This window comes from Erpetoichthys calabaricus, chromosome 10 (genome assembly GCF_900747795.2).
Source record: "Erpetoichthys calabaricus chromosome 10, fErpCal1.3, whole genome shotgun sequence".
Lineage (NCBI taxonomy): Eukaryota > Metazoa > Chordata > Cladistia > Polypteriformes > Polypteridae > Erpetoichthys > Erpetoichthys calabaricus.
In genome coordinates, this window is record NC_041403.2 from 105,263,792 (window position 1) to 105,290,438 (window position 26,647).

Consider the following 26,647-nt stretch of genomic DNA (forward strand, 5'->3'; position numbering starts at 1 on the left):
TGTATCTTTTTTCCACTTTTTGGCAAATTTTTGTGTGTGTGTGTGCTCTTGTATGTTTTTTAGACTCTTAGATTAACTTCTTCATCGTCTTAGTATTTTGGTAGAGAGTAGGCAGATTAGTCTCTACAGTGCTACTATGGGGCAGGTGAGCAAAGTAAGCTCTTGCAGATTCTACAACATGATGTCTGTCTTAATCCCTTTCTGTGAAGTTAGTGCCTTTCAGGGATTATTTATACCATATGCTCTTTTCTTTCTGAGTCTCCCTATCACATACTGTAAGGAACTCAATGACTTATTTCACTCAAATTTTGTGCCATCTGGGTTGTTTGTTTAATATTGTTTCTGCTTTTTCTGTTTGTTATTTCTATCTTTGATCATCCACCCATTGCATCTTCCAACTTTAATCATTAATTAGTATTTTCCAAATATTTCAGTCCTGTGGCATTTCAAGTCCCATCTTAGGGTGGCATGGATCGATGTTTCCCATTAAATGTATATGCCAAAATTACTAAAAATAAGAAGCAATCAAGGTATTGTAGATAGTGTTTATTAAAACAAAGCACCACAGAGAGGTGAAAACCTAACAAAGATAAGATATGTGAGATGCTGTTTCTCAAAACTTAGAAAATATGATAAAACATAAGGAAATGTTAACCATAATAAAAGAGTTATTGTTACACGGAATAAAACATAAAGCACAATTAAAAAGCATGAACTGTAAGTGCAAGGCTGATCAATAAAGGTTGGTGCCAAGGACACTAAAATAACTGCTCTCTTTTGCTATGGAGAAAGAAAAAAGAAGCAAACTGAAAACACAAATGTGATAGTTAGGAACACCAGGTCAGGTTAGAAACATCAATGAAAAATATCGACTGAAGATCACTAAAAAATAAAGGATTGATGAAGGTTATGGTAAGGCTTACTAATGGCCGGTACTAAAGCTAAAAGGTGAGAAGATCTGATCAAGAGTTAACGGGTGTAGGTGAAAACTGCACGGAAGACGCTGGCCCTAAATGTCTGTTGCACTGCTGGTAAATAATACAAAACTACTTAATAACCACTTATTTTAAGAAAATATCCAAATAGAACCCAATATAAAATATCTTCTGTTGCTTAATGTGAATTTCCCCTTGGGATTAATAAAGTATCTATCTATCTATCTATCTATCTATCTATCTATCTATCTATCTATCTATCTATCTATCTATCTATCTAATGGATTGCTTCAACATACAGTGGTGTGAAAAACTATTTGCCCCCTTCCTGATTTCTTATTCTTTTGCATGTTTGTCACACAAAATGTTTCTGATCATCAAACACATTTAACCATTAGTCAAATATAACACAAGTAAACACAAAATGCAGTTTGTAAATGGTGGTTTTTATTATTTAGGGAGAAAAAAAAATCCAAACCTATATGGCCCTGTGTGAAAAAGTAATTGCCCCCTGAACCTAATAACTGGTTGGGCCACCCTTAGCAGCAATAACTGCAATTAAGCGTTTGCGATAACTTGCAATGAGTCTTTTACAGCGCTCTGGAGGAATTTTGGCCCACTCATCTTTGCAAAATTGTTGTAATTCAGCTTTATTTGAGGGTTTTCTAGCATTAACCGCCTTTTTAAGGTCATGCCATAGCATCTCAATTGGATTCAGGTCAGGACTTTGACTAGGCCACTCCAAAGTCTTCATTTTGTTTTTCTTCAGCCATTCAGAGGTGGATTTGCTGGTGTGTTTTGGGTCATTGTCCTGTTGCAGCACCCAAGATCGCTTCAGCTTGAGTTGACGAACAGATGGCCGGACATTCTCCTTCAGGATTTTTTGGTAGACAGTAGAATTCATGGTTCCATCTATCACAGCAAGCCTTCCAGGTCCTGAAGCAGCAAAACAACCCCAGACCATCACACTACCACCACCATATTTTACTGTTGGTATGATGTTCTTTTTCTGAAATGCTGTGTTCCTTTTACGCCAGATGTAACGGGACATTTGCCTTCCAAAAAGTTCAACTTTTGACTCATCAGTCCACAAGGTATTTTCCCAAAAGTCTTGCCAATCATTGAGATGTTTCTTAGCAAAATTGAGACGAGCCCTAATGTTCTTTTTGCTTAACAGTGGTTTGCGTCTTGGAAATCTGCCATGCAGGCCGTTTTTGCCCAGTCTCTTTCTTATGGTGGAGTCGTGAACACTGACCTTAATTGAGGCAAGTGAGGCCTGCAGTTCTTTAGACGTTGTCCTGGGGTCTTTTGTGACCTCTCGGATGAGTCGTCTCTGCGCTCTTGGGGTAATTTTGGTCGGCCGGCCACTCCTGGGAAGGTTCACCACTGTTCCATGTTTTTGCCATTTGTGGATAATGGCTCTCACTGTGGTTCGCTGGAGTCCCAAAGCTTTAGAAATGGCTTTATAACCTTTACCAGACTGATAGATCTCAATTACTTCTGTTCTCATTTGTTCCTGAATTTCTTTGGATCTTGGCATGATGTCTAGCTTTTGAGGTGCTTTTGGTCTACTTCTCTGTGTCAGGCAGCTCCTATTTAAGTGATTTCTTGATTGAAACAGGTGTGGCAGTAATCAGGCCTGGGGGTGGCTACGGAAATTGAACTCAGGTGTGATACACCACAGTTAGGTTATTTTTTAACAAGGGGGCAATTACTTTTTCACACAGGGCCATGTAGGTTTGGATTTTTTTTCTCCCTAAATAATAAAAACCATCATTTAAAAACTGCATTTTGTGTTTACTTGTGTTATATTTGACTAATGGTTAAATGTGTTTGATGATCAGAAACATTTTGTGTGACAAACATGCAAAAGAATAAGAAATCAGGAAGGGGGCAAATAGTTTTTCACACCACTGTAACATACTGAAATGTGTAAGATTTCATTTACAGATTCCATTATGGCTTAATTGTTTTTTACAAAAAAAAAGTGTAATACTGTATTTACAAATATCCTTATCTTAACCGTCATTTAAATAGAGCTTTGTATCGGAGAATATTACACTGAATAATGATTACAATTCACTATTGAGAGTTTCAATTGCTAAATATCACTAAATTGCCCAGGCAAACAGTTTTGTACCTCTAGCTAAGTTGCTCACCTTCATCACCCACTGTCAGCCTGATGCGAGTGATTCTTAATAAACACTTTTAAGGATAAAAATCAGCACGAATGAACAGTTTTTAACAATGTAACTATTCTATACATACACATAAGCTAAAGAGTTATTAAAGTGCCCTCTAAACATTGTCAGTACTTATTATTTTCAACCAGTATGCATCATTTATGTTATCTTTATTTCTTCTTTCACTTTTTCCTCTTTGTTAACTGTAAGAAAACAACCAAGTATACAATAAAGTAACTTGGTGCTACTTATAGATGACACTCATTCATTTAGTTTTGAAATTTCTTGCCAGCTTGCAAAGAGGGTAAACAATAGAGATTTGCTTTTTCTCACCGTGCTTACAGTCCCAGTCAAAATTTCCTACGGCTTCAGCAGTGGAGTCTACAATCCACCTGCCTGCTAAATAACAGCTGGACAAGTTTCTCTAAGTTAAGAAGAGGACAATGTACAGTAAATAAAATAGAGGATACTGTCATTCTGTTAAAAATGGTCATTAATGAATAACCGAAGAAGCATATTGTCACATATTACAGCAGGAGATATGTTATTATAATAAATTAGCAACAATGCACCCTTTAAATATAAAATTACAATGGTGCAAATGGTATAACAAAGAAATGTTATTGGTTATTCATCCCAATTACTTTAGAATCACGTTTAACCATTAGTTGTGGTCTTTCTGTATTCAATTTTTTTTTTTCTTTTAACACCATATGCTGTACGTAAGTAAGTATGCCATTTCTATTTTTAATTTTTTTTCCCTTCATTTCCATACGGAAAAATGGATAATGGACAAAAAAACACAGATTGTAATCAGTTGTATCCTGCTATTTCCTGCTACCAGATAATCTGAAAATAGTTATTCTGTTGCATATAAATTGACAACATTCTCTGTTATTGCTTTCATGATTTCTATATTTTGGTTTAACTTTATCTAACATAAGATTTTGTAAATAAATGAAAGCAGCTTGACTTGAGCCTTCTGCAAAGAGCTTGAGCTAAGCTCCATCTTTTATTTCCAGTGTGTCTCCAATGATGTGACTGCTGTTTGATATATAAAGGAGATGCCAAGCGCAAACTTCCAGTAAATGGTGTGGTAAACAAAGGTATGTTTTCCAAAAACCTAACACAGTCTTCCACTTGGGATGGCTCATTTACTTGCCTCAGAAGTAAACTCAGGCTCTGTGTTTTCCCTTCTCCATGTAAGCCAGCGGTTATCAATCTGTGGGGTGCCCCCCTGAAGAAACAAAAAAGGGGGCGTGAATGTTGCCATTTGTGGCGTAGTTTCGCTATTCATAGGGAAATTTTAAACTTGTAGCGGTGTATCGGCAGCAAAAAATATAGGAATAAATTTTATTAGGGTTTCAAAAAAACGTTAGGGGGGGCGCGATTAAAACTGTTATGATAACTCGGGTCGCAAATACTTAAAGGTTGAGAAACGCTGATGTAAGCCATTAACTGAACCCTTCTCCTGACTGGAACTCACTCACACCACTGTCATGAAGCAGCTCGAAACCCCCTATTGGGGTTAGGTTGGTTTTTGCTACAGGGTTACCAAAGTAGAACTCACTGTAATGGCTTGTACTGACCTTTATGCCACTGATCCTTTATTTTTCCTTCAAGACCCATGTGTCTTATGCAGTCCCATTACTTCCTGTTGGTCCCTCTTGTGCTCATGCTCCTCAAGCTAGAGGCAACATACTACCATGTTAGTGAGAGTATCTTGTGGCTCTCTAGCTTCACCCTGTTATCTCTGTTCATGGCTGTGTTGTCTGCCCCCTAATGTCCTGCAGGAAGACAGCATATGTCTACTTAGGTCACCTCTCTCGTTCTTTCTCCATGTCTATTGGTCTGTTGTTATTTCTGCCCTTTAGGCGTCCCTGCTTTCCCATCCTGGCATTTGTCAATGTTCCAGTGTAGTTCTCCTGTCGCACTTTACCCTGTGTTATGACAAATTGGCGGTGTCCTAGCTCCTGACAACAGCACACCTTCTCAATATACCTGTATAGGGCAGCATGGTGGTCCAGAGGTCTCTGCTGCTGCATTGAGAACTTGGGCTCCATTCCCAGGAAGATATTTGCCTGATTGAACTTTGCATCTGATTCCTGTGTGTTTGGGGATTGACTTTGGATTTTCAGCTTTTCTTCCACATTTCAAATACGTGACACTAAAATGTTGAGTAAGGGTGGCTGTGTATGTAAGTGTGTGATGACATGGGTTCTGCTCCATGCTTCCATCTGGCTTCTGGGGAGTTCTCTAACTCGACACTGTCGGTAATGTAACCGGATGAACTGGACAGTGAAGACATCAACAATGAAGCAAGAGGATGGTGCAAAATGTGCAAAGTGCTTTTATTATAAACAACAAAATCAAAATCAAGTTAAAATCCAATTAATAATTCCTTTAAAACAAGGTTAAAAACAATGGCTGGAAGCAGTCCTTTTAAAAACAAAGCCCGTTGCCCCCTTTCTACTGGCGAACTCCCCTGCTTCTCCCATCCAGACTATGCACCAGGGGAGTTGCCCTACCTGCTTCTGACCTTCTCTGCCATCTGCTGGTCTGTTCGCCTTCCGATCCCTGGCTCCAGTGGGCTCCACCAGACCATGACTTGGGCTCCCCAGCGACCAGGGCGCTCACGCTGGGATTTTCACTTCCCAAGTCTCAGACTCCTGCTGCCTCCTCAGCCTTATGCGGCAAGCCAACCTTCTCCCGGTCACTCCTGCTCCACACAAGCGATCAGCTAGAGCGACAACTACTGTTGGCCCCCGGGTGCCGGCCAAACACTGCGCTAGGGCTCACCTCTCTCAGTTGCCTACAAACACCAGTGAGCCTGCTCTCGCTCACACTCTCTTTCTCTCACACTAGCACACGGGCTCCTTCGCTTCCAGCGTTTCTCTTCCTTAACCTCCGTTAACTTTTTCTTTTCCTCTTTTTTTCCTCTCCGCACTCATGCTCCCACTATATATAATGGGGATGTGGTTCAGGTGTGTCGATTAGCAGTTCCCAGCATCAATTACGGATGTGGCCAATTCCTCACCTGTACACTTAAGCGAAGACCATCAACATCACTAAGAACCCAGGAACCACTCCGGCCACACTACTACACCCCCTCTATAAGCCATGAGTGCGGTGATGCCTTTTTGATCTGAGCTGTGGACCCGCTACACCACAAAGTGTTCTGCCATGAAAGGAGTGCAGTGTTGTCCTGGCTTGGTTCCTGCCTTACCAGCTGTGGTTCCTAGTTATCTTACAATGAAAAGAAAAAAAATTATGATAATGGATGGAATATAGTATAAGTAGAAACCCATTTTAATATTGAAGAGTTCACCGACACAGATAACACATCTTTACCAACAACACCACAGAAGGACAGGATGCAAATATAATTAGAGAACAGACAGCTGCTGCATATATGATTGCACATTACTTAATTAGATAAACTCGAAACAATGCATTCCTGTCATGGTTGTTAGTAGGAAACAAACCCGAAAGACCAAAGGCAAAAAAATAACACACTTGCATAAATTTGATTTACTGTATGCTCCATACTGTTCATATCGAATACTATATCACTAATAGTAAAACTGTTAGAAAATACTACATAATGGTGTTGTTTTATAAAAACAAGATTAAATATGATAAAACCATGTGCACTAATAATGCTTAATGACAAATTTTAAAATACTGCTTTTTGCTTATAGAGATGATTAATATTATGTTTTATTACCTGTGGATCTTTTAATGGGTCCTTTAGGTTCAGTTCAATTAATTCTTACATAGTGTTCTTCACTGAGTACAGGCACAGAAGTGCTTACATGCATTTATATATATAATACATCACCAGAATACTCGTATGATATTTATACAGAGTACATGAGCCCTTACAGTATATCTAGTTGAATGAACAATACATTTGTAACCCCCTTGCAACACCCTTCCGTTATCGGTATGCAAGGTCCTGAGCTCTTTTATAATGGTGTCGCCACCTCTATGGTGGGAAGGTACACTATCACCCACCTTCACCCTTATAATCAATAATCAAATCAGTTACTCCAATATATAAACAAAACCTCTCTTTACTAAATTGAAAGTGAACAGTTTTGTTTTTTTTTAAATTGATAATTTACAATATATACACTATACATAAAATACAAGCAGTAACTTATTTATAACCCGATATATATATTTTGGTCCCGACACTATTGGTGAGCTCACCCGGACATATTTCCAGTCAATGAATATTACTCACTCCGTTGGGGGCCCCAAACGTAGCTCGGGTGCGTAGTGGCCAAACAAACAAAACAGAAACTGGCCCCTTCACTTGAGAATTTACTCAAGCCACTTTAAAACAAATAAACAAAAAAAAAACACACCAACCTTGTTTTGTATATTCTTCCTTCTGCTTCTTTCTCAACCACTCTCTTTACTCACTGATCACCATTTCTGCACTTGTGTCCTGCCTGCCGTCTTTCTCTTTATCCAACAACTCTTCTTTTTGTTTTATCCGCTTGCTACATTTAGTCCTTCTTTCTTTCTCTGTCTTGCATCGGCGTTTTGCTTCAACTGCGACTCTCTTTTCTCTTTCTGTCCGTCTTGCTTCAGCGTGCTGCCTCAACTACAACTTTCTCTTTCGTTCTGTCAGTCTTGCTTCGGCGTTTTGCCTGAACAGTCACTCCTTCTCGTTCTTTCTCCGTCTTGCTGCCTAAAACTCTCTTTCTTCTGGTCTCGGCGTTTTGCCTGAAACTTTCTTTCTTCTGGTCTCGGCGTTTTGCCTGAAGCTCTCTTTTCTTTTTCTTTCTCTCTCATCACTCCCGTCTTCTCCTCTTCGTACCGCGACTCTTCCTAACTATCTTACATCTCTTGTTTAACTATCTTACAATGGCGTCTCCCCCCCGACCAATCCGAGGACACCTACATATATATTCAACTTCAATAAACTTTATTTACACAAAACTCACAGTTATATATATTCCTTTTGAAACCTGACCCAGGTTACACATTGACAAAGCCAATATGTTTTGTTAAATGTAATCTCAGCAATGCAAACAGAGATTGCAGCTAACAGACAATCTGCCAGATTGAAAAACAAAAACTCTAATAAATTAAATAAACCTCATGGGGTATACAATTGTGTATAAAAGTTTTCATGACCTAGACCAGCTGGCTATCTTCATCCTTCTAGGCATTTGTCTCATTTCATCTGACTTAACTCCATAACTATAGTATAATATGACATGATCCAAAGAAACGTCAGTAGCCGTTGATTGCCGGGGTTTGTGGTTGCTCTGCTATCTCTTTCCACAGCCAGAAAAAGAAACTTGGTCAAAGTAGCTGTTGTACAAAATTTCACAGCATCCTTCAGAAAAGAAAAGCATAAGAGTAATGGTTCAGTAACAGATACTATCATTTTGCCAAACATTTCTTTATAGAAGACTAACAAACCAACATAATTGGACTTGTAGCAGATAGAGGCTTTGTCCACCTCTTGAACCCTCAGGTACCACTCTGAACACCAGGTAAAAGTATAACAACTCTTTATTTTGTTGTCTTCACGTGCACAAAGCACTCTTCATGCCACACTACTCATATACTACACAATTCTCAAACCAATCCTCCTCGCCCAGACACTTCGCTACCCTACCTCCCAGCTCAGCTCAGTGTCTGGGCTTTCCCACAGTCCTTTTATATGCCCTGACCCGGAAGTGGTTCCTGGCCAAACCCACAAGTCCTTATTCCCTCTGGGTCAGGGTAAACAGTCCTTTCTTCAGCCCTGGGAGCACGTCGTTCCTTCCTGTCATGTGATGATGACGCACTCCCGGGTTATAGGGCACATAAGAGCCCACTAGCCCCCCTACAGCGACTCCCGTTGGCCCCCAAGTTATCCAGCAGGGCTGTGTATATAAACTACAAAGTCCATGAGGCCCTGCTGGAACTCCGGGCACGATTATGCTGTCCGGAGGGCTCCTCCTGGCGGCCTGGGGGTGGTGACCGGAGTCTGTAGCCGGTCGTCCATCACAGACTATAAACTACTTTCCTTTACAGCAGTTCTAAGAGGGGTAAACTAGTGAGTTTCCACCTAGATTTAAATGTGGAGACTGAAGAGGTAAGACTTTACACTAACAGCAAAATCTTTCCACAGAGTCGGAGCCCTTCTAACAACAACAGTTTTATTTATTTTTCAAATTTCATGAACACATCTATCTTGCATCATAATGCATGCTTTAGACTGCAGTCAGTAATAGGTTTTATTAATTCATGGTGCCAAAGACAGTTAAAGAGTCACAAACTAAAAGCTGAACTTAACTGGAAATGAATGTATAGAGAGTGACATGTCACAATTATGTGGTTGCTATTTCACGTTTTCTTGGTATGGCAGATGAAGTTGCCATTTCAAGTATCTTACTTTTTTTATTCTGCATAATTATATATATGAGACATCTCTGAACTGTTTCTTCATTTTACTTTGCTGTTTTGTAAGCAATCAGCATTGTCTTTTCCCTGAACACTAGGATACTAGAAATTACCAAACAAAAACTCTTAACAGAAAAGTTTCCTTTATCAATTATGTTAATTTACATCACACATTTCAATACATTTTAGTTTTCATCAATTGGCTTTAAATAAATGAGATACTCCATAAACACACCTCTGAATTGTAAAGTCCCAAACTACTTTAAAAAATTAAAAGTTCTGGTCATGAAAACTTCTCATATGCAAACTGTTATCACAGAGCAAAGCACAAAATTAAATGCTATATACGAGGGGCATTCAAATATAAACAGGAATTTATGACCTGCACCTCATTTATTGAATACAATGAAATGTCTTACACTCTAGTTTTCTGTGTAGTCTCCTGCCACTGCAATCCACGTGTTCCAGTGCTCAGAAAGCTTCTTAATCCCAGAAGAGTAAGCCCTTTGACTGCATGTTGACCCATTTTTGTACAGCATCAATAAACTTCTCATTTGGCTTGAATTTCTTCACTCCTAAAAATTCCTTAAGTGGACCGAAGACATGATAGTCCCTCTCTGAATGACTTGTACCAATCGTACACTGTAGACTGAGAGAGAGAGACACTCATCCCCAAGCTGATTTTTAAGTCTGGAGTAAATCTGAGATGGAATGACTCCTTCATTTCAGGTTTAATAATAATCCGCTGCACAACACTACTTTGTACCTCCTGCTCTGACATATTGATTACAACTGACAGAAAGGGGGCAAAGAGCAGATAGCACTACTAACGACAACTTCAAATACTGTATGTATGTGTTTGTCCAATGAGTCATGTCTACTTGGCACTCTTTATAAGAACAGAGCATGAAAATTCCTGTTTATAATTGAACGCCCCTCATATGATCTCATTTTCAAATCCAAAATGTGCTGGTACAAATGAAGTCAGGGTGTCCTAGTTTAAAAGGAAGGCAGTTTCAAGCACTTTTTTGTTCTTTTCCCTTACAAAACCTTCATTTTTGTACAATTACACAGACAGGAATAAGTATGTGAACCCTTTGGAAATAACTGCAATTGTGTATAAATTTGTCCTAAAATAGGGTCTGATCTTCATCTAAGTTACAATAATGAATAAACAATCTTTGTTAACTAATAACACACACATCACTGTAAGCATTCATACTGTAGGTTGTCCTCCGGGTGCTCCGGTTTCCTCCCACAGTCCAAAGACATGCAGGTTAGGTGCATTGGTGATCGTAAATTGTCCCTAGTGTGTGCTTGGTGTGTGTGTGTGTGTGTGTGTTGCCCTGTGGTGGGCTGGCGCCCTGCCCAGGGATTTGTTCCTGCCTTGCACCCAGTGCTGGCTGGGATTGGCTCCAGCAGACCCCTGTGACCCTGTGTTAGGATATAGCGGGTTGGACACTGACTGACTGACTGATACTGTAGGTTGGAAAAAGTATGTGAACCTCTAGGATAGATGACTTCAACAAAAGCTAACTGGTGCTAGGAGTTGGCAAACCTGGAGTACAATCAATAAGATGAAACTGAGGGTATGGTTTAGAGCTTCTTCGACCGATAAAAAGGCCTCAAGCATTTTGAGTTTACTATTCACAAGAAGCATCTGCTGATACAAAAAAAAAGAGTTCGTAGAAGATCTATGATCAAGAATTATTGATTTTAATACAGCTGGAAAGGGTTACAAAGTAATTTCAAAATGTTTAGATTGTCATGGAGTTAATTTAGTTCTGTGCCTACCCTTCTTAGAAGTGACTCGAAAAGTCACAATGCAAAAGGCTCAATGAGATTAAATAGGCTTGAAGGAATCATTGGAACAGGTTAACATCTCTGTTGATGAGTCTACTATACCCAAAACAAGGACACCAAGAAGGAAGTTGCTCCTCCCCAAAAAATCATCTGTTCGTTTCATGCCAGACATTTGCCAAAGACCATCTTGACATTCCACACCACTAGTGGGAAAATGTTTGGTGGGCATATGAAGCTAAGTTTAAACTGTTTGAGAAAAATATGCAGCAGTATATATGGTGTTAAAGGGGCACTACATTCCAATGGTAAACGTACAGTGGAGGGAGCATCATGATTTGCTGATTTGCCACCCCAGGGCTTAGATAGCTTGCCATAATCAAGGGGCAAATGAATTCCCAGGTTTTTCAAGATATCCTACAGCATAATCTCCACCAGCTGAAGCTTGATAGAAGTTCGGTATTGCAGCAGAATAATAACCCTAAATATAAAGTAAAACTACTACAGAATGGCTTCAAAATAAAGAAAATCCATCTTTTGGAGTGGTCCAGTCACAGCCAAGATAGTGATGCCCAAGAGAGCCATTCACACTAGACACCCTAAGACAATGGCTGAGCTGAAGCAATTTGGTAAGGAAGAATGGTCCAGAATTCCCCCTGAACATTGTGCAGGTCTGATCTACAGCTATCAGAAGTGCTTGTTTGAGATTATTTACTGCCAAACAGGCTTCACCCAATTATTAAATCCAAACGTTCACTGAACTATTTCCAATTATTAAATCCAAAGGTTCATTTAACTATTTCCAATTATTACATCCAAACGTTCACTTAACTATTTCCAATTATTACATCCAAATGTTCACTTAACTATTTCCACAGCACTTTATGAATATATCATGGTTGTGTTCAATAAAAACATTATGTGTTTTTAAATATTGTGTTTGTCTATACTTGTGACCACATTTTATGACAATTTAATGCAGAAAACAATAATTACAAAAAGGTTCCCATATATGTTTTATCACTATAAAATGATCTCAGGGTTTGCAGCTAATGTAGATGTTCACTAGGGGTATCTGCTCATTCACAAATGTATGGTTGAAGAAGTTGTTGTAGATCTTGTAAAGAAGAAGACGGCACCCAACTTTTAATGACTTCCATCCATGATTGCATGCATACACATCTCACAGCAAAAGGAACATGCCATTATTATTATTTATTTTTTTTGTTGGTTTGGAATATTTTCTTTCATGAGTCATCTGAATCTGTATGTGCACCAAGGGTCTTAAGAATGGCATTAAGAGGTACTACACAATTGACGCAAAAGATTTTTCATATTCACAAAAACAGTGCTTCCAATTGATTTTGTGAAATAGCACAATAATCACTTCAGTAGTCATGAAATCATTGCTTCTTTCAGAAATAAAAAGCTCACACTTAAAGTTACTGCAGTCTTAATAAAGGTTCAGCATTAGATGGCAGTTCTTTATAATTCAATGACAGTTGCAAGTAGATGATGGTAGCAAGTTAAGTAATAATGGTTGCCAGAATTCTTTGTAAAGCCATAAAGGTTGATATTTCCTTTGGAGAATGTCAGGGATTACAAGGAGCTCTGCCCATAGCCCCTTCTTCTGCTTGCAGTTTGCTCCTGCCCTTCCCATCTGTACCTGTTGCTATGTAACACTAATCATGCAGCAATCACAAGATGGGATGTTATAAAAAGGGGGATTTCTTTATCAGCATATTGGTTTTTGGGTGAATTTATGCCTGATTATAAGTGCTGAGTTATTAACATAACACCTATTTGTTCCTGCTTGCTGTACCTTTTCTGCTTCAGGCTCATTCAGTGTTTTCTCACAATGGTACTTACGCTCCACTGAACTGATTGGGGTGCTGCTTTGGTTGGATTCAGTCTTGTTCACTGCCCTCACAGCACAGTTTGCTCATTTGGGAAGTCATGTCTGCAGGGGTGTGCTGAGAAAGTGACCGCCCCTAGAGGAGTAGGAGTTATGCTGCTGGCGCAAAATATTTATTGCAAATGGTGGCAAAAAGGACACCACTACACAAACGTCGGCACATATACTGACAGAGTCTTTCTTAGGAATAAATGAGGCTAAGATATGAATGTTTCACAACATTCTGCCTTGCACCCTGTGCTGGCTGGGATTGGCTCCAGCAGACCCCCGTGACCCTGTGTTAGGATATAGCAGGTTGGAAGATGACTGACTGACAACATTCTGCTACAAACAGATTGGATGATACCATTAGCTCCATTCAAGCCATTACTGTAGTTTTATTTTCTTTCACAGTCTAGTCTCTGATCTCTTTTTAAATTAATCCATCCATTATTACATTGATTAATTTGAAACTCATTTGATCCAATTACAAAATGCAAGGGGTAAAGAGACTTCTGCTGCAACACACTGGGCTTAAGACATAGGACGATGGTATTGTCTAACCCCCTCTGTTTGTTTGCATTCATTGAATCCTGATCTTTAGTATACAACAACAACAACAATATTTATTTTTATAGCACATTTTCATACAAATGCTTCACAGGATGAAGAAAGAGAAAAACGATAAAATATAAAAAACAGAATTAGGCAATACTAATTAACATAGAATAAAAGTATGGTCCTATGGCCAAGGAGGGCATAAAAAACAAACAAAAAAAAAACTTCAGTGTACTCTATCACTTCTTCTGCCAATCAATATCTCATGGACAGAGCACCAGTGATCTTTCAATTGGTAAATATCTTCATAGGTAGAGTGGCTTTGTGGCACAGGGGCTAGTACTGCTACATTATAGATTTAGTGTGTCCTGGGTTGGAATCCAATGCCCAAACATTGTCCATGTGGAATTTGCTTATTCTTCTCCTTTCTATGTGGGAGTTCCTCTGGATACTCCGCCTTTCTTTCCACATCCCTACTTTGATGGGTTATTTGGAAGTTATTTAGACCCGTGTGAGTGAGCCCATTGGATTCTGCATCGTGGCCAGTTCCGCAAAGATAGTTTCTGAATTTGGATTAAACAGGTTTGAGGACATTATATTATTTTCATACTCACATGTTTCTCCTGCTCATCTCATGGACAATCAATCTCCTGTTGTTATTCCACAGTTTCTTAATTCTTAAGATTTTTGCATTCACCTTTAAAGTAGGCTCCAGGGCATTTTTGAAATGCTTACGTGCATTTCACACTTAACCTTGAGGTATTCGGGATCATCTGTAACAAAATAGTCACATTACTTAATAACTTGAAAGTCAGAGTGAAAATGAATCCATCACCAATCAATTTGTTCACTTGTAAATCGTATTCATTTTACCTTTCAATTGGTTTTATTTCTAAATATACATATATGTCTATAGAAAGATGATGTTCACAGCAGAATTTTGATATCATCTATTCCGGGACAAAAGAGTAACCTTTCTAAATAGCACAGCTCTTGTAAACAAATCTCTCCAAGCATTTCTCACATTGTCCTGTTACTTGATTTGCTGCTTTGCAATCTTATTGGTATTCTCCACAGCATCTCACTTTGCAAAGCACATACAACAATAGTAACCTTCAAATTTAATCATAACTCTCTCTTATTCACCTCAAGCTACAGCTCATAAACTCAGAATACAAATTTGGTTGTGTTTATACATTTTAGTATTCAGTATGTATTTTTTTTCCTCCTTGACAGACCTCAAGAAAGGAAAAAATGAGGCTAACTTGGAGAGAGACATGTAACGCTCCATTCTGCCGTGACAATGAACTGCCCATCTATTCTCAAGGTGTGTTAAATATTTTGGCATTTTTAAATGTGCAATTGTCCAAACTGAAAGCTGAAATAAAATTTAACAAGTAAGTAATAAATCCCATGAATGCAGTGCTAACCTAGATATGTGTTCTATACTAAACTCATTAATCACTGACTGTCATGTTTTACCATGGTTTAGGGTATTGCTATTACTGTGGCAGAAACATATTATTTTGTATTCCCAAGGAAAATAAATAGCATGCATGCCGATTTGTTATTCTGCCTGGCATTAGACTAGGGATTTCTGAAAATTAGCTCTTTTCTTCATGATATGCTGGAAGAAAGTATTTTGTGTATGTTTAAGACATATGCCTTGGTATAGACAAAAGGACATTTAGGACGACTTCAAGAGTAGAACTCATTCTTAGCTTTCGTAACTTTTGTGCCTGATGGTTTTCAAAAACATTGAGCATTTAATTACTGGGATGTGAACTGCGGTAAACTAAACTTAGGTTTAGACAAAGTGTGCTACTTTTGGTGTGTTGAAAAAAAGAGACAAAAAACCCTACAACTGCTTTTTCATTGTGGATGAAAGCGTTAAATTTGAAAGTTGCACAACAGAACCCAGGCATCTTATGAAAACATAGTTAATATTAAGAGAAACACCTACACTGGCACCAGCACAGTAATTTCGCTTGCCCGTGTGAGAAAGGAGAAAGCTGCTCGGAGGTTTTAAAACCATGTCAAGCTTGGTAACCCTGACGTGAAGCCGTTAGGGGCACCGATACAATAGAGGCAAAAGGGGGAGAGTGAAGACATGGAAGCAAACGTAATATTCTCTCAGAACGTTAGTGGGATGGCTCCTGAGCGGATGAGAGCAGTGCCTGACTTTAGATGATTCAATGGCAAGCCCACTTAATATGAAAAGATATCTCAAAATGAATTGCAGATATCTGAAACTTGTTTCTAGATACTTCCAAATATTTTCCTTTACATTTTAAGATATCTACAATACATGTCCCAAAAACATTTTCAGATATTTCAAATTGGCCTTGCATGCATTTTAAAATATCTGAGATGCTTTTTGAGATATCTCAAAATCACTTACTGTAAAATCTCCTATTCTTTCTATGAGACTTCCTATCTATTTTCAGATATGTTGAAATGAGCAGAAACTTATTTTGAGGTATCTTGAAAATGCATTTTGGATATCTGAAAAGGACCTTGAAGCAATTTTGAGGTATCTGGAAACGTATTTGAAATATTGTGAATGTGGTATTCAGTTATCTTGACATAAGTTTGCGTCTTTTTTTAAGTGTATTTGAGATATCGTGAAATAAAATTCAAGATATGTTGAAATGCACTTTAAGATGCCTAAAATGGAGCAAATAATATCTTGAAATGAATTTGAGATATCTAAGATGTGTGAAATATGAGTCATTATGAAGATATTTGAGCTACATGCAAAGATATCTCAATTACTTTTGATTAGGCAAAAAGAATAATATTCTCCATGAAAATCTGAAGCATGGCCCTCAGGGCACTAAAAATAGTTACTGTCTAAGCCTCTGCTACATGTAGATGTCCATGAAAATCAAAAACAGGAGGTGAGCCATCATCCACACTTAGCAGAATTCTGTGTTTGAGGTTAGATATATAAGGTATGAGATGGGGGGGGGGGGTCAGAGGGTGTTCCTTCTCAGTAGAATTCCCAGGAGATAACAGCCAGTAAACATGTGTAGCATTATAGTATTGAGACGTTGTGGCCAGTGCCGGTGCCGTGTGTACTGGTGAGCACTGGCTGACTTTATAAACTGCTAGTGCACATGGAAAAACTCCCAGTACTACAAACAGCAAACTACAGCAGTGCCCATAGTAAGTGCTGGCCAGCTTCAATCACTGGTGCACAGTGTGCGTTCAATTCTTCCTGTATAGAAGCATGGGCAGAATGGCACACAACAGCTAGAAACACCTTGAAGAACAGCAATGATTCAGCATCTGCATACTGTGTAATGAAGTTCTATAAATATAAGCATCACTGGAAAGACAAAGAGCTGATCCCCTGTTCCTCAGGTTGGATACAACCTGCATTGCTTACTCCGCTTGAGAGGTCTAACTATTGGCAGAGCCTTCTTTGCATTTCCTTGGCACTGACTTATATAAGGAGCCTGAGTAGTATGATTTTGTGATAACTGAAACATCATATTTTGTTCCCTTATTCTGAAAACAGAGATCACCACCTCAGCTTTCCAACTCAAAGTCATTTTCCCCCAATGGGTAGGACTTAGTTAGAATGATAAAGATAAGAAAAGTAGAATGATGAAGATAAGAAATGTGTCGGTGAGTTGCTCAGGTTTAATCAATGAGAAGGAAACTTGACCAAAGTGCAGCTTATGGTGTGACCCCTTACTGTCCCTAAAATTACCCTAAACCGAGGAATAGCTAAACTGGAAGCCTCACAAATGAAGCTGCAAATCAGAGCCAAAATGCATGCTTAATAAAAAGCCCTCGCAACTGACAACTAAATCAGAAGACCTCATCCAAGGCAGAGTTTTGACTTAAACTCTTTCTAGAAATAATGTGGGCAGTGAGTTATGTTTTATTCTGGAATTTAGTACCAGTCTTTTACACCCAATCTTAATTCATAATAAGAAGAGACTGTAAAGCAACCTTTCAACCACATATACCACTATAATCCTACAGCATGACATCTAATAAAAGGACCAAATATTTATCATGATCAGCCGCCCGGGAAAGAACAAAAAAAAAAAAAAAGAAATATTTAAAGGTGAACAAAACTTGTTGAGTCAAAGCAACCATGAAGTCTGGCTTACAAAATGAATCTAAATATGTACTTTTTTCAATGAATTTAGAAAGGTTTATTTTGCTCACCTATTCCTGCATTTACAAATGAGTCTCCCTGCCTTACATATCTTGTTCGTAAACCATAAATAAGTACTCAGGTATATAAATAAGGAAAAGTCCATCCATCCATCCATTTTCCAACCTGTCGAATCCGAACACAGGGTCACGGGGGTCTGCTGGAGCCAATCCCAGCCAACACAGGGCACAAGGCAGGAACCAATCCCGGGCAGGGTGCCAACCCACCGCAGGACTAAGGAAAAGTCTGAAAAGATTATAAAAGAACTAGCTGTGCTTACCTGTCTAAGATGGTTTGAAATCTACGTAATCAACGTAGGCCTCAGCATTAACCTTTGCAGTGCACTGCCTATTAGAATGTATTTTATAATGCATGTGGTAATAAAATGCATTGCATTTGTAATTCCAACAGAGGGTGCATCACAAACATTTGTAGTAATAAAATGCAATAGTACAAATGTTTCTGATGCGCTGTCTGATGGAATGACAAATGCATGTGTATCTGTTATATGCCATTTGGTATGGGATTCATAAAAGAGGAGTTAATGGTTGTGATGCACCATCTATTGGAATGACAAATGAAATTAATTTTATTATTGCAAATTTTGGTGATGCACTAACTGTTGACATGACAGAGACATATCAACTGGAGAGACACACAGATATACAGACACACAGACACATCCTTCTCTTAAGGTGGACCACAGCACACATAAAATAAAGCATGCTGAAATATAAGAAAGAATGATTTGCACACCATGGTAAAGTGCTTAATAAATCAGCAGTAACATTAAAAGTGAAAGAATAATATAATTAAAATAGATTCAACATTTAAATAATATTTTCTCATTTGTTTTTAATCCCTACAAAGATGTTTTTCTCTGTTTTGTTGGTGATGTTAGTGACATCTCTGTGGCCATATTATTATGAGGGCAGCTCGTGGATCGTGTGCCATCTGATCTTTGCTTTTTCAAAGTTAGCAATTGCTGTAAAGTAAGTCATTTTGCTCTTTGAACACCTGCTTGGTTTAATGATCTTTTGAATCCTTCTCTGTTGAATGATCCACAATATGATTTACTTTTGTTTGTTTCTCTCTAGTGGAACTGGCCCTGCCTTTTCTGGATCTCCCATATTAAACATGTTAGTCTTTTCTCTTTCTCCTTCAATCTCTCCCCCAAACAGCTCCTTCTCAGAACACTAAACATAATGCTGTGAGTGACCAGAGCAGCACTGCTTAATAGCTTTGATAGTTTCACACACCAGGCTTTAGTCCTTAGTCAGTTCCTGTGAAAGGCTTGCACATTCTCCTTGTATCTGTGTTGTTTTTCAGCTGATATTTCAATTTGCACCCACAGAAATGAATGTTAGGCTAATCACCAAATTCTATTATTATAAATATTTTGATCTGAGGCCTTTATTTATGGCAGCTTAGAAATTTAGCATATATAACTGTTCATGTCAATTTTAACAGCTTGAACACTGGCAGGTTAAGTGACATTTCTCAGGGTCGTATATTAAGCCTGGAGTAGAAACTGAACCAACAAGTTTGTATTTTAAAGTCCAGGGACTGAGACACTAAATCACACTGCCTCGCTACGAATGACTTGGGTGAATGTGCTCTACAACTGACTGGCAGCCCACCCAGTGCTGGTTCTTAATCTGCTCCCAATGCTGCAGAACAAGGTTCCAGCTCATAGTGATCCTGAAAGGAAAAAATAATCAGAAATTCAATCAATAAAAAACACCTTTTTAGGACCTTTAGCTCTTGAATCTACCAGTACGCATTTAGTGACCCCTTAAATAAGGACAACACCAAGTACGGTACAGGTTACATACATGTGTCTGTGAATTAATATAGTTAATGGAAAAGATCTGGATAATTAAAATAAAACAATGCATGACATAGCACCCTCATGGTGCATTTTGACTGTTACTATACCTCAGTTGGGCTGAACTATTATGGCAAGTAAGTAACCCATACCTTGATCAGTGCAATCAAAAATATAAAGCTTTATTTGGCAGCAATGAATTGCCTGAAAAACAATCTTGGAAGGAATGTGCGTGAAGAAAGTGCTATAAAATGAAACAGGCAGCCTGCATGTCTTATTATCTGGTTCACACAATGTAGTGAGGCGTTTCCATGAGGTGTTTATTCTTATGACAATAGGAACTCTGCTGAATCATACAGGAATTGGAAAAGACTAGATTATGAGATTCCTGCTCCCCAGCTATATTATTATTATCCACCCGACTAACCATCTAGTTTCCTAGGCTTTCTTTATGATGGTCTTAAGACAGAATGCTGCAAGATATTTGAGGCAAGATATTTAGTGTGCAGTGTCAGAAGGTGCAGCAGTAAATGCAAAAATGCTTGGTCAACTTGTACCACTTGGATAAGATATCTCAATGTTTGTCTCGTGTATCAGCTGTACTATAAACATAAAAAATATTAACTCACACCTTATGTTATTGTAGGAAGGGGTAATATGTTTAATTGGGGAGTATTGCTCTGGAGCAAGTCGATCCACACACTATAATATTAAAATTAAAATGGAACTTCATTTGGCCTTCAGAATTAGTTTCAAACAGATAATAATCAATTCAACAATTAAACATTTCAGTGATTCAGATTTTTTTTAAGAAACCACAGACGAAAGTCTTTTAGCATAGCTCCCTGCCAGCTTTCCTAATCTTTATTTCAAAATTGCTTCGCTCCCTGCAGTTGGATGGTAAGCCACTGATGAACAGCAACTCTTAGTTTTCTGCCACATATTTGTGATTGGATTTCCCTCAAGATTTTGACTCCTAACACTGAGTCATTGTTTCCGTAAAACCTAAATCTTTTCCACAGTCCAACACTCAGCTGCAGACGGAAGAAGACTTTCCTCCAGGATTTCTCTGAACTATGATGAATCCATTATGCCATCTGTCTTTGCAAGTTTTCCAGACCCTGATGCAAACAAGCGTTAAAGTAAAACGATGCTGCCAGCATATTTTACTATAAGGATGGTATTTGTAGGACAACATGCAGTTTTACAACAAACTCAGAGCATAGCATGCAGGCATACAGGGACAATGTTGGTACTTTAAAAACCAATAAAACATTCTTATACTTAGTCTCTGTTCTATCTAAAAAAGAGACAGTAAAAAGGATTTTAATTATAGGAACAAGAGATGAGACATAATCAAAAATTCAAGCTGGTATTGTTACCAAAAAAAAAACAAACCACAAACTGATCATTTGCCAAGCCAGAAATGTAAGACAACTTATGTAACTATAAAAATAACTGTGATGGCCAGTGTGATTTTCTACACAGTGCTGTGCTGGGCTGATAACATCGCCAAATAAAATAAACAAGCTAAATAAAGGGTAGGCACAGTAATGGGACACACTCTGGACCCCCTGGAAGTACTAGTGAAGTAGAGAATTAAAACAAAACCGAGTGCCATTATGAACAATAGTGCACATTCTCTCTCTAACACACTAACACTGACGACTTTCAGCCAACAAATTATTCAGCAGAAGTGTGTCAAGAAACGTGAGTAAAACGAGCACCTGTGTAATGCCTCCCTGTAATTTCAACTGCCCAGTCAGAATTTCAACTGCCCAGTCAGAAGTTTTCTTTTTTTTCAAATTTTCTTTCTTTTGGTGTGTTTCCAGACCAAAGTGTGTGCATATTTATTTACTAATCTGCCTATTTATGTACTTATTTGTTTATTTATTTAAAGAGCTTCTGTAAAAAGCCAAATATCCCCCTGGAGACAAAAAAGTTTTATCTATCTATCTATCTATCTATCTATCTATCTATCTATCTATCTATCTATCTATCTATCTATCTATCTATCTATCTATCTATCTATCTATCTATCTATCTATCTATCTATCTATCTATCTATCTATCTAAAATCAGAAACCATAGCATGAAAAGATACCAAGATCAGAAAGGCATTGAGAATAGTACATACGTAAGTATTTTTATCATGGATCAATTAGAATCACAAGTGCCAGAACTTATGGGTCCCCCAGATCAGCATATAAGTCATATACTCCTGCAGAACTCTGACACTGCTGACATAAAATGGTAGCATTCGTGAGCAATCCCAAATGGTGTCATGGGAAGATGATAAACGATATTTAGGTTTTAAAGGAAGGCAAATGGTTTAAAACTAATGTGACAATCAGATTACCTGGGTATAAATACTCAGTCTAGATGCATAGATCTCAAAAAGGTAAAATGCAGAAAAATTAATTCATTATAAGAGTCTCATAGTCACTATGTAACTTTTACCATACCATACCATACCATATTTATTTGTTGAGCGCTTAAAAGCACAGCATTACAACTGACCAAAGCGCTGTACAGTTAAAACAAACAGGACTAAAAACAAAATATTAAAGCAAACATTAAGAGAGAATTTGAACTAAAAACTAAAAACAGGTCAGAGGAACCAATAAAACAGAGAAAATAGCGAAAAACAAGTAGAAAGTGAAACAAGTTAGGAATTAAAAGCCAATGTGAAGAAGTGCATTTTTAAGCGTAATTTGAATGTGGCAACTGAAGTGGCTTGCCTAACCACTAAGGGTAGGGAGTTCCAGAGCCTGGGTGCACTGATGGAGAAAGCCCTTTCACCACGAGCTTTGAAACGTGCCTTGGGAACGGTTAGAAGGAGCTGATCTGTGGATCTAAGAGCGCGAGGGGGATTGTATCGATGGAGCAAAACACTCAAGTAGGCGGGGGCTAGACCATTTAATGCCTTATAAGTTAGGAGGAGTATCTTAAAATCGATTCTGAATCTAACCGGCAGCCAATGTAAGGTTTTTAAAATTGGAGTAATATGTTGGCCTCTGCCACTCCCTGTTAGAAGCCGTTTTGAACCAGTTGTAGTCTAGAAAGAGTGGCTTTGCTGATACCATAAAGGCAGGAATTAGAGTAATCAAGCCGGGACGTAATAAATGCATGGATTACTGATTGCAGGAGATGGTTAGACAGAATAGGCTTGAGTTTGGCGATACGCCTGAGCTGGAAAAAACAGGATTTTACTGTGCTGTCGACTTGAGCATCCATTTTCAGGAACGAATCCATTTTGATTCCGAGATTAAAGATAGATGAAGTTACTGGAGTGGGAAGAGAGTCGAGGCCAAAAGATGGAATCTGTTTGTAGTCGGGACTAAAAACGATGACCTCGGTTTTTGAATCATTCAGGTGAAGGAAATTTACAGCCAGCCAATCCTTAATGTCAGATAGGCAGTCGAGGAGAGGTTTGGTGGAGTCAGTTGGCTTAAGGGAAAAATAAATTTGGCAGTCGTCAGCATATAGATGATATGAAATTGCATGTTTTCTAAAAATTGCACCTAAAGCCAGAATGTAGATTGAAAAAAGTAGTGGCCCTAAAATGGAACCCTGGGGGACCCCACATGGGAGTAGGACTGATTCAGATGAAAAATCGTCCAGCATGACTCTAAGAGTCCTGTTGCAGAAATATGACCTGAACCAGTCGAGGGCTGAGCCAGATACACCAGCCCAGGATTCGAGTCTGTTTAATCTGTTCTAGTAATCAGTTTGCAAAGTGCTAACTGGCAGTGGTCAGCTGCAAAGCCGTGATGTCTGCCGCAGAAGCAGCTCCTTATAGTTTGAGCTAATAAGAGAACTGCCATTGTCATGTGAGCAGGGACTGCTTCTAAGCAGTTTAAGTGAAGTGCTTCCTAGTGGTATCAGGTGAGCTCTCTGTCACGCAGCCCCCAAGTTTTCTGTGCAGCACTGCTACACACTCCACCCTTCCAAAGTGTAAATCCTGCCGACTACACCATGTGTTAGGTTATGGAATCACAACACAAGCACATCTGCACTGTGCTAACTGGCAGTGTTCAGCCGCAAACCCGTGATGTCTCCACAAATCATGACCTAATATGAGAACTCCCATGCCCATTCACCTTGGGAACACTCCTAAGCATTGCAAGCAGATCCCTTCCTGGTGATGTTAGTGGAGCTCTCTCTCACTCAGCTCCAACCTTTTCTGTGCAGCACTGACACACAGAGGATGCCTTGTTTTACACAGATTCACATTTGTGTCATTTCTCCGTATTTTTTATAATGAATTAATGTGGTTTGTGGGATTTTAAAGATGTTACACATTTTATCACGACCTTCTCCTCAGCGTTGCATTTCAGTGACTTCATTTGCTTTAGATACTCCTTTTTCATTATGATATGCATTTTGCAAAAAGCTGCACTAACTTTAGGGCTTCCCAGACATAGGGGTATTGAACCACAACCCATGTGACACACCTTAACTGTATAAAGGTGAACTCTGTTTAACTCACCTTGTGACTTCTAAATAGAAATATTTGTTCTAGGTTAGTGCCATAGGTTGAGTGTTCATTTACAATTAAAATTTTTAATTAATTTATGAGGGCATATATCTTCTCTCTGTACAGTATATAAAATCCTAAGCCTAAAAGTGCAAAGATTTTGTGCAACAATTTTATGTGATGTTTTTATGTCACATTTTCTGTCACGCTTTAAATCAGGCTTATTTTAAAACCTACATATATATGTTTGGTATCACTCTTTTCAGAATTTATCAAAGTTTAATGTGATATTGTTAGATTTTCAGATTCTTGTTCTGTTTTTTTAAATTATAAACTAAAAAATATCAAGAACTCACATGCGCAAGATGAGACTTTGTGCCAAGAGATTTAACAACGCCAGGGACTGGAAATAAAAGACAAAGAGTAGGACAGCTGCTGTGCAGGCTTTTAAATGTTCAAGATGCAGATCACGTGGCACGGCAGCAGCAGCAAGCCAGCAGCTGATCGAGCAAAGAGGAGGTAAAAAAAATGTATTTGTTTCCCATTGTATCACCGTTTAAGAGGGGGTTTCGGAGGAGCAACCACGTCTCCTTGGGGTGTGTTCAGCCCCCCTCTTCACAACGCGAGTGGCAGAGACCCCAGGGGGGTTGGCAAGTGGAGAGAGCAGGGGGCGAACACCCTAGTAATTTTGTAAAGGAAAAAAGTTTAAAAGTTATTTCTACACTGAAAAGGAAAGAAGGTTAAAGTCCAAATATACTGTGAAGGCAGCCAAGCAAAGCTGTTGCTGAACCTGTAATGGCATTACTGCCCTCAAAAATGCTTGCAGAGCCAGCTATTCCTGTAGGACGTCTGAGAAGTTGGGATGAGCCTGACGGGTCAGATGCCAGTTCTCCTAGCCTTTCCTTTGGCTTTCTTTAGCAATTGGACAATGCAGCCTGAGCTTGTTTGGGAAAACTGTGCTGTCTGTACCTCCTCTTCAAGGCTGTGACTAGAATGGACAAGTTGTTGAAATCCTCTGGCCGGATGTCCAACAGCAGTTTTGCAGCTTCCACCTCGAGTGCCAGTCCCAGAGATGCAGCGGTGGTACCGGCATCCCAACTGTTGTGCCTGGCTGTTATTTGAATTTGGGACCAAAATGGCTCCCAAGCCTGTTGATCATTGTATTTGGGTAGACGTAACTGTGGCCTCGCCAATCCAACTTCTGACACTAGTGTAGTGGGCAGAGCTCAAATGGATTAGCGCTCTTTTTCATGGATGTTTTGTTGGTTCGCTAATCCTGACAAGGACTTGCTCACCCAGTCGTCAGTGCTACACTGAAGACAGACGGCTGTGCAGATGCTCCCCTTTTATATGGTGCCTCTGCGCTGGCTTTTTTTTTTTATGGCTTCTGCATTTACATAACAGTTGCTTGAATACCGCTATGAGTGTTCCTGCTCAGATGGTACTGCATTTGTGCTTGTCGCTGTTCCCACAGTTTCCAGTACCGCCGTTACAATATGTAGGCATTGGGTTGCATGATATTCTAATGTTTGCTTGCTCAAATATGTTGAAAATGTCACCCACCTCCATGGGGTATGTTTGTTTTTTTTCACTGTACTATGATCCTATGACTATAAACTCCTTTGTTATTGTGATCCCTTTGATGGCTGTTCAGATACTCTACAGGATGTCCTTCTTACAGATAGTATTCCTGACCAGAAGAACAGAGACACCTCCAACTGTTCACAGCCAAACTTTACACAACTAATATATTACAATTAGTTAAAATTACAATTAGGCTGCCGAGGCCTACCTCATTTCCCAGTCTGCCTTCATTATGTAATGCCCTGCCATTGGCATGCAAGCTGCCACAGGATTTAAACAGCAACTTGGCAGCAAGGAATTTCTGTCGCAGCTGCTTTTAAAATACTAAATTGAGACAGCCGAGTAAACTACATTTCAGAGTGTTGTTTCACGCACAAACAATAACACTGAATCAAAGCACAAAAATGAAATGGTGCTCTTTTTTACATTGAACCTTTCACAGCAAGCAAATCTATAATGGCTTCTTTGGTCTTTTTAGTCAGATTTTCTTGTAATACATGCTTACCCGATTCTGTTATTCTTTTTAGCCTTACAGCTTTTAAAATGGGAAAGAAATTAAATCAGCCTGATATTTAAAAAGTAACTTTCAAAATGTACTGAATTACCTTTCATTTTATTGTTACACTCCTATGAGAAAATAAAATGAAGTGTGCTTTACTTGTATTACAGCAGTCTTGAAAAGAAAAAAAACACATTTGTTTATGGATAGAAGAGAATATTTCTGGCCAAACTAGCAAGCAAAGAAATACCTGAGCACTTTTCTGCTCCTAGGGGTATTGAAAAATACATACATACTCTTA